At 41.8% G+C, this 14,846-nt stretch overlaps 1 protein-coding gene and 1 pseudogene across 1 annotated transcript in view; one reads left to right on the top strand and one right to left on the bottom strand.

Moving 5' to 3' along the window:
• UBAC2 (UBA domain containing 2) overlaps nucleotides 1-14,846 on the bottom strand; it is a 188,546-nt gene that overhangs the window by 157,240 nt on the left and 16,460 nt on the right. The window lies entirely within an intron of this gene.
• LOC108521941 (histone H2A.Z pseudogene) lies at nucleotides 14,158-14,840 on the top strand (annotated as a pseudogene).

Below are 14,846 nucleotides of genomic sequence, written 5' to 3' on the forward strand. Positions count from 1 at the left end.
TTAGCCAGGATGGTCTCGATCTCCTGACCTCGTGATCCGCCCGTCTCGGCCTCCCAAAGTGCTGGGATTACAGGCTTGAGCCACCGTGCCCGGCCTCAACAAAAATTTTTAAAAATCACGGAACAATTCAAATTTTCCCCATTGATTATTAAAATAGCTTTGCCTGGTTTCAACTTGCACAGTCATTTTTACGGTCCTGCATCACCTTGCAAAGGAAGGACTATCTGTGTGTGTGTATGTGTGTGTGTGTGTGTGTGTGTGTGTATACTCTTTCCTAAAACAAGGCTGCAATGTGGTCACTTTGGTATGACCTTCAAGCTCAAATGACAAGTCCCTGTCCCTGGTTGTCCAGACCTCCCCACATTCTGGGCCTCCTGCCTCCTCAGCACAACCTCCATTGCTTTGTTCTCAGGAGCCTTTGCTGCAATCAAACCACACAGCTCACTACCTCCTGAACATGTTGCTTTCTGTTTCAATGCCTTTGGAAATTTTTTCCAGACTTAAATCCCCAAATATCATCAATGCCTTCCTTACTAGCACAGATATTCCCTTATCTAAATCTCATGCAGCCTTCAAATAACAGTTGTTTCTACTTTCCTCCATCAGCCTGAGCGAACCATTTTAGCCTGAAGGGCTTTTCCCCCACTCTGCACCCTCGTTCCCACACACTACTGTGAGCAGCCAGGGTTTGTACAGTTTTGCTATCCCAACTACAATAAAGATTCCTGAAGGGAGGCCACATGCCTCACTCTTCTCTACATCCATCATAAATCCTAGCATCGTCCCTTGCACAGATGAAATGTCCAGATCATTAACAGGCAATATCACAGAAAAGCCTCACTGATGGGGACAGTCTCAGATTCTGTGAGGTGCACCTTCATCTTATTCATAAGAAATTCCCTGGGGGCGAATTTACCAGTTACAGTTGACATTGTGGTTATTGTACTTGTTTAAGCATATAAAAATAGCCCAACTATTTCCTCTCTGGTAAGGTCTTGCGAGCATCTAAACTGCAACCATTAGTAAAGTGGTTGCACACTTTCTTCATGACCAAAATGCAAACAAGGCTCCAAGGAATCTAAAATTTAACCGAGTTCCTCATTGCATAGTAATTCAAATGTAGAGGAGAGTACCATGACTATGAGCCTAACCAACCTAAATCCTTTCTTGAGCCATTTCAGCCTCAATTTTCCTCATCTGTAAAATGGAGACAAGAATCTACCTCAAAAGTGTCATGAGAAGAAAATGAAATAAAAGAATGAATATAGGGGCTGGGCACAGTGGCTCACACCTATAATCCCAGCACTTTGGGAGGCCAAGTCGGGCAGATCACCTGAGGCCAGAAGTTTGAGACTAGCCTGGCCAACATCGTGAAGGCCCGTCACTACCAAAAATACAAAAATTAGCCAGGCGTGGTGGGAGGGCATCTGCAATCCCAACTATTCAGGAGGCTGCAGCAGGAGAATCTCCTGAATCCAGCAGGTGGAGGTTGCAGTGAGCCGAGATTGTGCCACTGCACTCCAGCCTGGACAACAAAGCGAGACTCCATCTCAAAAAAACAAAGAAAAGAGGCCGGGCGCGGTGGCTCAAGCCTGTAATCCCAGCACTTTGGGAGGCTGAGACGGGCGGATCACGAGGTCAGGAGATCAAGACCATCCTGGCTAACACGGTGAAACCCCGTCTCTACTAAAACACAAAACTAGCCGGGCGAGGTGGCGGGCGCCTGTAGTCCCAGCTATTCGGGAGGCTGAGGCAGGAGAATGGCGTAAACCCAGGAGGCGGAGCTTGCAGTGAGCTGAGATCTGGCCACTGCACTCCAGTCCAGGTGACAGAGCGAGACTCCACCTCAAAAAAGAAAAAAACAAACAAACAAACAAAGAAAAGAATGAATATAGAGAATATTGCTCCTACCACCAGCACCATCACAACACCCCAGGCTTCCCCATTAAAGGCAAGCTCCTTTGTGACTCTGACAGGACTGAAGATGGAGCAGGGGTGATATAAGTGCAAGGGGCAGCTTGATTCATGTTTCCTTCAACTTGGGTTTCCACTTGTCCTTTTGCAATGGGCCCCGTCATTCCTTCCTCTTCCTTGCCGGTTTGAGCAACTCAACACGACTGGAGAAAGTCACAGAGCTGAGCCACAAGATTTCACCATAAATTCTTGGGTCTCAAATCTCAAGGTGACACTCTCCACTTACCAGCGTTTCCATTGATTTTCTCTAGTATATCTGCTCTACAACTTCTTATCTCACACCATCTCTTCCTCTCCAACCTCTCAAATCTCCCTAATCCACATTCCCAACTTGAATACCAAACTCCCAACGCATCCACCAAATGAATAAATGAGTGGTTTGCTTTGGTATTCTCAATCACTCTCTAAATATGAGTAGCCATCCATGCTGTACCATGCATTATTCTAGGTCCTGAGGCACAGCAATAAACTGTGGACAAAGTCCCTAGTCTTGTAGTTTAGAGTCTAGACAGGAGAGAAAAGCAACAACAAATAAAACAAGGTAGATATACATTATGTCAGATGGAAATAAATCCTACGCAAAATGAACTAGGGAAAATAAAACCTGTGGCTTTGTTATTCACCACATATTTCCTGTCTCTTCCCAAACCCATGGTAGGACTGCTCCCCACCCCTACTCCCAAACGAAGTGAGGCATGGCAATGTGACTTGCTCTGGCCAAGTAAATGAAAGCTATGTCACTTCCAGGAGGAGCCTTTAAGAGCCAGGGAATCATTCTTGCTCTTTTCATCTGCCAATGTGCCAGATGGTAGTGTAGCCATCAGCCAGCTCCCGGGGCTGACGACAGTTTAGAGTGGACCCCTCCCAGGTAACTCGCAATGGAGATGGAACAGCAGTGAGATGTGAGCCTTGTTGTCTCGGGTTCCTGATATTTCAGAGTTGTTTGCTACTGCAGCATAACTTGGCCCACTGCTGGTGGGGAAGGAGGGGTGCCGTCTTATCCAACCTGGTTAGGGAAGACCTTCTTGTCATGTGGATCTGGGCAGAGACCTGAAGATGTAGGCCTTGCAGATACCTGAGGGAAGGGTGATCCTGGTGGAAAAAAAAGCAAGTACAAATGCTCTGAGATGAAAACATGCTCAACATGATTAAGAGATGATAAGGCTGCCAACCGGCAAAAGCAGAATGAGCATGAGGCAGACAGGGAGGGAGCTAAGGTCAAAGAAGTGGTGATGGGAGAAAACAGTCGAGAGCCCTACAGTCTATTATGAGGACTTTAAAATCTTTCCTCTGGATGTGCAGGGTGCTTTGGGGAGGTCTCAGTAGAGGAGTAACATGATTGGACATGTTTTTAAATGATCGCTTTGGTTGTTAAATTGAGAAGAAATTACAGCAAGGAAAGGGTGGAAGATAGGAGACCAGTTAGGAGGCTGTTAGGGAATCCAAGGAAGAAAGGAGGATGTTCAAACCAGCAGGGTGGAGGTGGAGATGAAGAGGGGAGTCGGAACTGGGATATGTTGTGAAGGTGCTGCAGACAGGATATGCTGACTGACTGGGTGTATGGGCAGATGGAGAAGTCAGGAATAAAACTAAGTTTTGTTCTGGGCCACTGGAAGAACTGCTGGCAGTTGCTGAGATGGCTCTGACTAAGTTCCGGACATGCTGTCTTTCCCACCTACAAGATCCGGGCCCATCTAGCAAAATGCGTCCCCAAGCCTTCACCTGCCAGGTCTCTCTCCTCTCTACCAGTGCCACTCAAAATAACCAGTCTGCAAAGTGCTACCAGCTCACACTGGGGTCAGAGCTTGTGCCAAATGTGAATCAACACACTGCCTCCTTCAGGGATGATGTCCTGCTATGAAAACACATCATTTAAACTAAACATGTGCTCTGCTCAAATGTCACCTTATCCTTTGTCCCGCTTTTTTCATAGTACTTAACAGTGGATTTAATAGTGATTCATCAACTCTATGATTCAAACTGATACACCATTATTTTTATGGCCACTAAAAAATAAACGCTGCCAAATATAATTCTAAGACATCATCAATTATAAGGCCGCGTTCCAACTTTAGAATCATTAAAATGTGGGAACAAATGCATTTTAGAATCAAGGAAATATACTTCTTGGTCTACCGTCCATTCCCCCACCTTCAGTCTCCACTAGAACACAAGCTTATTTAGGGCAGCAGCTTTGTCTGGTACATTCCCTGTTGCAGCATCCCTCATGCCTCTAACAGGACCTGGCACGTAAACGCAGTCAAGAGTGTTTGTTAAACAAAGGGGGAGTGATGTGAAGGAGGTGCTCAAATACTGGCGGGAGCAACCCAAGTGTCCACTGGCAGATGAATGGATAAACGGGTAAACAAAATGTGGCACACACATATAAGGGTGATCAGTTCAGTCTTAAAAAGGAAGGAAACTGGCACACGCAACAACACGCATGAACCTTGAGGACATTATGCTATATGAAATAAGCCAGTCACAAAAAGATAAATATTATATGATTCCACTTATTTGCAGTACCTAGAGTAGTAAAATTCACAGAGGCACAAAGTAGAAAAGTGGTTGCCAGAAGAAGGGTATAGCGGAGGGGAGGAAGGGGGAAATGGGAAGTTGTTTAATGGGTACAGAGTTTCAGTTCTGCAAGATAAGAAGAGTTACAGACATCGGTTGCACAATATGAACGTACTTAATACTACCGTATAGACACAAAAATAGTTATTATTGTACATTTTATATTATGTACATTTTACCACAATTAAAAATTAAAACTAAATATAAGCAAATACTTACTGAACTAATAACTGACCCTGTTTACACAACCATTTTAATTCTGTCCAGGACCAAACAAACCCCTAAAAATACAGATCAGATAATTACCATTAAGTATTCCTCTCAAGATGAGCAGAAGTCAGATCTCAAAAACCTATGTGGAAAGCAATAATACACAAATATCCAAAAAGTTGCACATCACAGGATAAGTATACAGTATCATTATACACAATAAGATTCACTCATCAACTCAAGATTTGTACTTTTACCACATAAAAATTTTAACTCAAAAAAAACCTTTAAATAATTCTTAAACTCTGGTTAATAACAATGCACATTTAAGTGTTTAGAGAAAATGTGACTATAATCTACTTTGAAATGCATTTTAAAAATAATATGGTACTGATCAAATAAATAGAGGGATTGATATTTGCTAAAGCAAACATACTAAAATGTTAATTGTAGAATCTAGGTGGTGGGTATATGGGTGTTCAGTGTACCACTCTTTCTACTTTGTGGCATGTTTGAAATTTTTCATAATTAAAACATTGGGTGGGGAGTACACAGAGAATCATAGAATCTGAGAGCTGAGAAAGGACTTCAATGAAGCAAAAATTAATAGAACTGAAATGAGACATAGATAAATCCACAAATATAATTGGAGAATTCAGCACTCTTCTCACAGTAATTGATAGTACAAGTAAACAGAAAATCACTGTTATGGACTGAATGTGACCCCCTCAAATTGGTATGCTGAAGCTCTATGTTGACTGTGTTTGGAGAGAGGCCCTTTAAAGAGGGAATTAAGGTTAAGTGAGGTCATAAGGATAGATGGAGCCCTAATTCAATGTGACATGTCTTTATAAGAAAAAGGAGAGACCCAGGGATGCTCCCACACACAAAGGAAAGACCATGTGATGACCCAGCTAGAAGGCAGCAGGCTCCTGCAAGGCCCCAGGAGAAACCAAACTTGCCAAGACCCTGAGCTTGGACTTCTAGCTTCTGGGTCTGTGAGAAAATTAATTTCTGTTCTTTAAGCCACCCAGTCTGTGGTATATTGTTATGGCAGCCCAAGCTGACTAGTAAAATCAGTAAGGATATACAAGACCTGAAAAACATTATCAACCAATTTGGCCTGATTGACATTCATAGAACACTCCACTCAACAACAGCAAGTTACACATTTGTTCAAGTGCAGATGGAGCATTCACCAAGATAGACTATATTCTGGGCATAAAAGATTCCTCAAAAAATTTAAAGGAATTAAAATCATACAAAGCATGCTCCTTGGTCACAAAAAAATTAGAAACCAACAACAGAAAGATGGACAATCCCCCAAATATGTGAAAACTCAACAACACATTTCTAAACAATATCTGGGTCAAAGAGAAAGTCACAAAGGAAATTAGACTATACTTAAAACAGAATTAAAAACTGAAGCACAACAAAGCAAAATTTGTGGACTGTAGCTAAAGCAATGCTTAGAGAGTAAAGTGTAGCATAAAAATGCTTATATTAGGAAGACAAAAGGTCTCAAATAATGGTGTAGGTTACAATCTTAAAAAAAAAAAAAAAAAAAAAAAAACAGAAAAAGAGCAAATTAAAACCTAAGCAATCAGATGTAAAAAAATAATTAAGAGTAGAAATCAATGAAATGGAAAAACCAAACCATAATAGAGACAAATCAATGAAACTCAAAGCTGGTTATCTGAGATCAATAAAACTGATACACTTCCAGCAGAAATGATCAGGACAAAAAGAGAGAAGACACAATCATCAATATCAGGAATAAAGAGGGGGCATCACTACTGATCCCAGAGACATTTAAACGACAGTAAGAAGTTGCACAACAATGTGAATGTACTTAATGTCACTGAACTGTGCACTTAAAAATAGTTAAAATAGTAAGTTTTATATTATGTATTTCTTATCACTACTAAAATTTATCACAACTAGATTTTTTTTGAAAGGGAATGTTACGAAATACTTTATACCCATAAATTTGACAACTTAGATGAAACAGGCAAACTCCTTGGAAGACACAATCTACCAAAGCTCATTCAAGAAGAAATAGATAACGGAAACAGTCCTATAGATATTATGAAATTGAATTTATAGTTAAAAGGCTTCCAACAAAGAAAACTCCAAGCCTGATGGCTTCAGGGGAGAATTCTACCAAGCATTTAAATACCAATTCCACACAAACTCTTTTACAACACAGAAAAATAGGGAACACTTTCCAACTCACATTATGAAGCCAATGATACACTGTTAGCAAAACCAGATAAAGATATTAAAAGGCAAAAATTAGACCAATATACTTTATTAACATATTAACAGATGCAAAATTCTCAACAAAACATCAGTAAATCAAACCTAGCATTATATAAAAATACATCATGACCAAATAAAGCTTATCCGGGGAATACGAAACAAATCAGTGTAATTTACCATATCAACAAGTTAAAGTATACTATGAAACCATTCTCATCCTGCCCAATTACTGCTTATTCTATGAAATCAATCTGTCATCAACCCATAAGGCTAAACTGACCACTTAGTGCTATTTGTTAACAATGGGCTATCCCTTTGATCTAACCTCTACTATTAATTACTAATATAACCAACTAGTAACTACTAATGCCAACCAACATTTATTAAGCCCTTAGGAAGTGGAGGCATTAGCATGACACTTTATGTGTGCTACTTTGCTCCTGCCACTCCACTACAGGGCCTATGTGCCTGTTACTCTCTCTACCCAAAATGTTCTTCCCATGTCCAGCTTATCCTCATCATTCAGTCCTCATTTCAAACAGCACCTCCCCAGAGTGGCCTTCAATCGTGATTTTTTGCTTTTGAGTGCGTCATCCTGGTTAATTTACTCTGTGGCATTCTTTACTACTTGAAATTCTTTGTTTGCTTCTTTGTCTGTCTCCTTCATCAGAAGGTAAACTCTATGAAGACAGGGTCCTAGCTGTCTTGCTCACTGCCAATATCCCCATAGCCAGAATGCCACCACTTGGCACACAGTTGCCTTTCAGTAACTATGTGGTGAATGAATGAATTACATGGTTTAATCCTCAAAATAACCCTATGAGGTAGACATTACTCTTCTCAGATTTATACGGAAGACAAAAATGTGACTCGGAGAATACCTATCCATGACAACACAATGTCTTAGCCGGGGTTCCCCTGAGAGTAAAAGGTGAGGCAAAGGCTTACAGGCAGGTACTTTATTTTGGGATATGATCCCAGGGAGCAGTGGTGAAGGACACAGGGAGGGAAACAGAGGAAGAGTGCAAAGAAGGGCACTGAGAAGTAGGCCATCGCCATGAGTGACAGATGTTTCTGACGGGTGTTGGAACCTACAGGACTTTCTAAGAAGCCTGGTGAATGTGTCTCAACTACCATCTCAGGTGGAACAGGGCAGCATTTTTATCCATCAGCTTCCATCCTCAATGGTCTAGAGTGGCCACAGAAAAGAAGCTCTCCACAGGAGGAACAGAGAAATAAGAACAACAAACCAGCTTATACACCAAATGGGACTCTGTAGAAATAGAATAAAAGGTGAGGCAGAGTACACTGAAACAGTGCACAAGAAGAGGCTAGTGAGCAGCAGAACCAGAATGCAAGCTCTGATAATCCGGACTGCAAGCACAACTGACTACACTGCATTGCCATATAGTGCCACGGTTCAAAGAAATGTTCAACTTCATGGTGGATTTCAAGTAAAAGACATACACAATCACAAACAGAACAGAAATCAAAGCACTAACAGAAATCAAAGTGGTGCCCTGTGTAACAAAAGTAAATGTAATTGTGAATGAAATATAAAAAGACTGCAGTCTGTGGAGGCTGCAACACAGATCCAAGAAATCCATTTCTAGAAATTTAGCCCAAAGTAACTATCATAAATGAGCACAAAGATTTTGCTACAAAAATGCTCATCGCAGCACTGTTTATAATAGTGAAAAGACTAGAAACAATATGAATATCCAATTGGGAAATGGGTAAATTATGTTCTATCCATAAAAATGGAATAATATTCAACATTAAGAAACAGGTTGTAGAAAAATATTTCACACCTTGGAAAGATGTTCCTAAATAGTAAGTGCAAAATGGTCTAGTGGTATTATTATACAAAAAATAATATATCGATACTTTTTTTAGAAGCATCTACGAAAATATTAACAGTGATAATCTCTGGCCTGTTCATGGAGATCTTAATTTTTTACACAAAAAAATCTATTTTGACAATTAGAAAAAATAATTTGTAACTAGTTACTAATTCAAGAAAAAGATCCATATGGCGAATCCTTACACACTGAGATGGGGCAAGTCACTAGCAATCTTCGGCCTCTCTGTGAGCAGAACCAGGAAATGGTTCACACATACAGAACCCAAGGAAAGATCAAACAGAAGGTTAAGAAAAAGTCACAGCCTGTAATCCCAGCACTTTGGGAGGCCGAGACGGGCGGATCACGAGGTCAGGAGATCGAGACCATCCTGGCTAACACGGTGAAACCCCGTCTCTACTGAAAATACAAAAAACTAGCCGGGCGAGGTGGCGGGCGCCTGTAGTCCCAGCTACTCAGGAGGCTGAGGCAGGAGAATGACGTAAACCCGGGAGGCGGAGCTTGCAGTGAGCTGAGATCCGGCCACTTCACTGCAGCCCAGGCGACAGAGCAAGACTCCGTCTCAAAAAAAAAAAAAAAGAAAGAAAAAGTCACTTCCCGGCAGGAGATCCTTCCACCTTTGAAAATAGGGATGCTACAAATTTTGAGAATAACAGACAATGCATTAATCTAAAAGTAAAAATGCAAAATACCTCTCTGGCAAAGATAATATAAAAATACAAAGTTTAAGATTTCCTTTCGGGTCTGATTTCTTTTTGGTTTGACCAAAGTACACAGTCATTTCTTTGAGGCAATAAATACTAATCAGGCTTGGGTGACTATGTATTATCCTAAAATAAATGTTACAGTATATGTGGAGTATTTTATGCCAGGCACTATGCTAATAAAAGCACTTTACATGTAATACCATCTCAGTGATTATAATAGCCCTAAAGCAGGAATTAATTATCAGCATTCTCTAGGTGAAGAAATAAACTAAGAAAGGGTAAATAACCCACTGAAGGTCACGGTTAGTTAGTAGAGGGGCCGGGATTTGAACTTGGTTCTGACTGACTATAAAGAAACCATTTCTTTCTAATATATAAGAAGGAAGTACAATAACTTTATATGATTACTATTTTAATACTTAAGATATATCTTTTTGGTTCCTCAAAAAGTCAAGCATATAATTATGACATGACCTAGCAATTACACTCTGAGGCATATACCCAAGAAAACTGAAAACACAGTGTTTTTCCACAAAAACCTACATACAAATGTTCATAGTAGCATTATCATGGTAAGACAAAAAGTGGATACAAACCAATGTCCATCAACAAATGAACAAAATGTATATCTATAAAATAGAATATTATTCAGCCATAAAAGGAATGGATCTTGATACATGCTACAACACGGATGAACCTCAAAAACAGTATGCTAAGTGAAAAAAAAGTCAGTCACACAAAGTTACATACTGCATGATTCCACTTATATGAAATGTCCAGAATTTTAAAATCCATACAGACTGAAAGCAGATTAGTGTTTGTCAGGGGCAGTTGGGAGAAGGTAGTAGGGCATGACTGCTTTATACAGGGATGTCTAATCTTTTGGCTTCCCTGGGCCACACTGGAAAAGAAGAATTATCTAGGGCCACACATAAAGTACACTAACACTAACAATAGTTGATAAGCTTAAAAAAATTGATAAAATCTCAGAATGTTTTAAGAAAGTTCACAAATTTGTGTTGGGCTGCATTCAAAGCTGTCGTGGGCCACATATGGCCCATGGGCTGCAGGGTGACAAGCTTGGCTTAATGGGTACTCTGTTTCTTTCTGGCGTGATAAAATGTTCTGCAATTAAATTGTGGTTGGTGTTAATTGTACAACAATGTAAATGTACTGGAAGTCAGTAAGTGAACATTTTTAAATGGTTAAAACGGCAAATTTTACCTGAATAAAATATGTATCTTTTGGTTACTGGAGACACTAACCACAGGCCTTGCAAAGTTTTGTCCTGTGGGCTGTTACAGAAGCATTCTAGCTGAAGACAGACAGGTAGGGGAGCAACCCAGAAATTGCCTGCCTCCACAAGCCACGCTTGTAAAAATACAGACATCAAAAAGCCCTGTATGGTTCACACCCTTGAGAGGAGGGGCCGCCATATCCTACCACAACATTGGTTTTCCTATGTCTGACTACTTAACTATTTGGCAAATTTCTCAGGGTTCTCACAAGTATGGGGTGACTTGATGTCTCATAAAGTAATTTTCTTACAAAGTTTTTCATCAGAAAGGAGCTAAACCAAAACTAAGGGCAGAAATCCATAAACGCATAGTAAACCCATGCCTTGCAAGAGACACCTTCCACTTCCACTATGATTTATTCCTCAAGTCTCTGGACTTCCTAGAAGAAAACTTAATGAAACTTAGATTCAGTGACCACATTAGGGAGGAATGAGTGCCTCCTGGTGATCATCTCAACAAAGACTGCCCAGGAATCAAAATGTTGCAGATTTATTTTTGTTACACCCATTTCCCTACAGTGTTTAGAAGTAAAACACTGGAAGCCATCAATCAGCTCCTGTCCCTAAAGCACTGGGGAGAATTCAATGACACTGGACACTTGCCACACTGAACGCTCCTCATGCAGGTCCCCGAACAACTGGGCAGAGTGACTGGCTCAGGGCCGCAGTCAATAAACACTTGTTATCAAAGCAATAGTTATACAGTTTATCTGGAAAATAAGCTGGAGAAAGTGCTAAGAAGTTTCCAGAAAAAAAAAAAAAAGGTCAGGAAAGAGAAGGACTTACCCTCTATATACAAAAAATGTGCTCCACATCTAAAATACTTAAACAGTGTGAATTAAAGGAGAGGAAAGAGTGAGCTGTAAAATTTTAAAAGGAAGTCCTAAAACAGCACCAAACACAGAGGCCTGCATGCCAGAGAAAAGTGTATCAAATCTGCAAGTCAGCAAAGGCACTGGGCACCTAAATGTTCATTTTGGTCCCACCGCTGTGGTGGCCAACAGTTGGGTTTATACTTCTTAGGGAGATTTTATACAGACATTAACACTTCCATTAAATGTAAAAAGCAGCAATTACTAAAAGTACTAATTAGACAAGAAATATAGTTATAATGAAATAATAATTTTAAAAGCCAAAAGAAGTTTAAAAAATTATGACTGTAACACACAAATATGGGATAAATCAGTTAACAGTGGGAATAACTCTTAAAAAGTAAATCAGGAAGCTTACAGAAAGTTCTGGCCCATGTGATAAACTGTAAGAGAGAATAAATAATACTTCTCAAGGGGGGAAATGTGTGGTTAGTGGCAAGAAAATGTGTTGTAAATTCAAGTGCCTACAGAGGCCAGGCAGACAGTGAAATGGGGGAATCGATGGCAAGAAGGTGGGCGAGAGCTCGGTGGATGCTGCCACATAACAACTCATCCGCCTCAGGACATCACAGACACCTGAACTTAGGTCTGAAATAAGCCAATTTTAAAGTGCTGGCAAGTAACTCTCCTCTCCAACCCGCCCCCCACAACCTCTACAGAGACCAAAGGAAACGCCTGGGGCCTGGAGAAGCCCCGCCGGGTGGGCATCCATGAACGCAGCTGAGACACCAGAGGGCCGCATGCCGGGGCGTGTGCGGTAACAGCTGGCCCCAAGCCGGGGTGCCTCCCTGTGTTCAACGACCCAAGGAGTCGGAATCAACCAAACAGGGTGACAAGCAAGCATGCCCGAGCTACAAAGATGGCGCTGGAGCAATCCCAGGCCACACAAAAGGGTCTGCCTCCGCAGAGTTTCAGCGTAGCCTACGTGAGTCTGGGTTGGAGAAAGAGGGCAAGCAGAACACACGCCTGCACGGCGGAGAAACCCAAGTCTTGTTTTAAAGCTTTGATGAGCCACGGGACCTGTCCCTGGGAGAAAAGCGTAAGAGCTCCGAGCAGAAAAATCCTTGCAAGTTTGGGCTTCTGAGTGGCCCTTCAGCACCTAATGGGTGGGGGGAGCTGATACTGAGCAAAGGCCTAGCTGAAGCAGGGAACAAGCCCCATTGAAACCCCAAACACTAAAATTAATTCGAAAAAGAGGAAAGAGGCCGGGTGTGGTGGCTCACGCCTGTAATCCCAACACTTTGGGAGGCCGAGGCAGGCAGATCACCTGAGGTCAGGAATTCGAGATCAGCCTGGCCAACATGGTGAAATGCCGTCTCTACAAAAATTAGCCGGGCGTGGTGGCAGGCGCCCGTAATCCCAGTTACTAGGGAGGCCGAGGCATGAGAATGGCTTGAACCCAGGAGACGGAGGTTGCAGTGAGCCAAGATCGCGCCACTGCACTCCAGCCTGGGGGACAAGAGCAAGACATCATCTCAAAAAAAAAAAGAAAAAGAAAAAAGAAAAAAAAGAAAAGAAAGAAAAAAGAAAAAGGAAAGAGGAAAAGAATCCAGCAAAAACAATGAAACCAAGAAGACCGCCAGGTAAAATTCCAGTCTAAGACAGCAGACCCAGGACACCTGTCCACCTTCCCGCCCTTCCAAAGTTGTTTCAAAATAAAAGAACCCTCAAAACACCAGAGAAATGTGTCCTTTCAACTGAGTCCAGAGAAAGAATCAACAAATACCAAGACCTGGGGAAGAATACAAGCAATCCTCAGGAGAATTGAGGGCATTTCTCAAACTGCAGGCATTACCACTACAGCACCACAGTTTCTGCCTGCCCTGATCCTGTTATTTAATATTTTTCTTTAAATCACCTTACTGTGATTTACATAAATATTTTAAAGGAAATTTGGTATCACTACAGTAAATGGAAAACAAGTGTCGCTTTCTCATTAGTAGGTGGTAACTATAAAAATAAACACACTAGGCCAGGCACAGTGACTCACACCTGTAATTCCAGCACTTTGGGAGGCCAAGGTGGGCGGATCACCTGAGGTCAGGAGTTCGAGACCAGTCTGGCCAACATGGTGAAAACCTGTCTCTACTAAAAATACAAAATTAACCAGGTGTGGTGGTGCGCACCTATAATGCCAGCTACTACTTGGGAGGCTGAGGCATCAGAATCCCTTGAACCAGGGAGGCAGAGGTTGCAGTGAGCCAAGATTGCACCACTGCACTCCAGCTGGGGCGTCAGAGTGAGACTGTGTCGCAAACACACACACACACACACACAAATACAAGTTGGTACAAAAGTAATTGCCATTTTACTTTTAATGGCAAAAACCACAATTACTTTTGCACCAACCTATTACAAAACAAAGTTATTAAAGTCTAATATTACCTCCTGCTCTTTTTGTTACAATGGGAAAATAGCCATTATTAGAGAGGTCTTTCAGACTAGCACCAAACCAAGATTTTCTATTTGATCCAATCACGAATAGTAAGAACTGAAAAGGGCAGTTTGAATCACGGTGCGACGAAGGAGTAGGCGGTGGGATCTCACGGTGGGTCTGATTAGCCCTTTCTCTGCCTTGCTTAAGCTTCAGCAGAACTTGAAATGGCTGGCAGTAAGGCCGGGAAGGACTCCGGAACGGCCAAGACAAAGGCAGAGAGCCAGCTTGCAGTTCCCAGTGGGCCATATTCATCGACACCTGAAATCTAGGACGACCAGTCACGGACGTGTGGGCACGACTGCCACTGTGTACAGCACAGCCATCCTGGAGTACCTCACCGCAGAGGGACTTGAACTGGCAGGAAATGCATCAAAAGACTTAAAGGTAAAGTGTATATTACCCCTCGTCACTCGCAACTTGCTATTCGTGCAGATGAAGAATTGGATTCTCTCATCAAGGGTATAATTGCTGGTGGTGGTGTCATTCCACACATCCACACATCTCTGATTGGGAAGAAAGGACACCAGAAGACTGTCTAATGGATGCCTGGATTCCGTGTTCTCTCAGGACTCTTACACACTAGAACAGCTGTCCAGTGTTGGTGATTCCAGTGGACTGTCTAATGGATGCCTGGATTCCGTGTTCTCT

The sequence above is a fragment of the Rhinopithecus bieti genome, unplaced genomic scaffold (assembly GCF_001698545.2).
Source record: "Rhinopithecus bieti isolate Rb0 unplaced genomic scaffold, ASM169854v2 scaffold_2254, whole genome shotgun sequence".
Classification (NCBI taxonomy): Eukaryota; Metazoa; Chordata; class Mammalia; order Primates; family Cercopithecidae; genus Rhinopithecus; species Rhinopithecus bieti.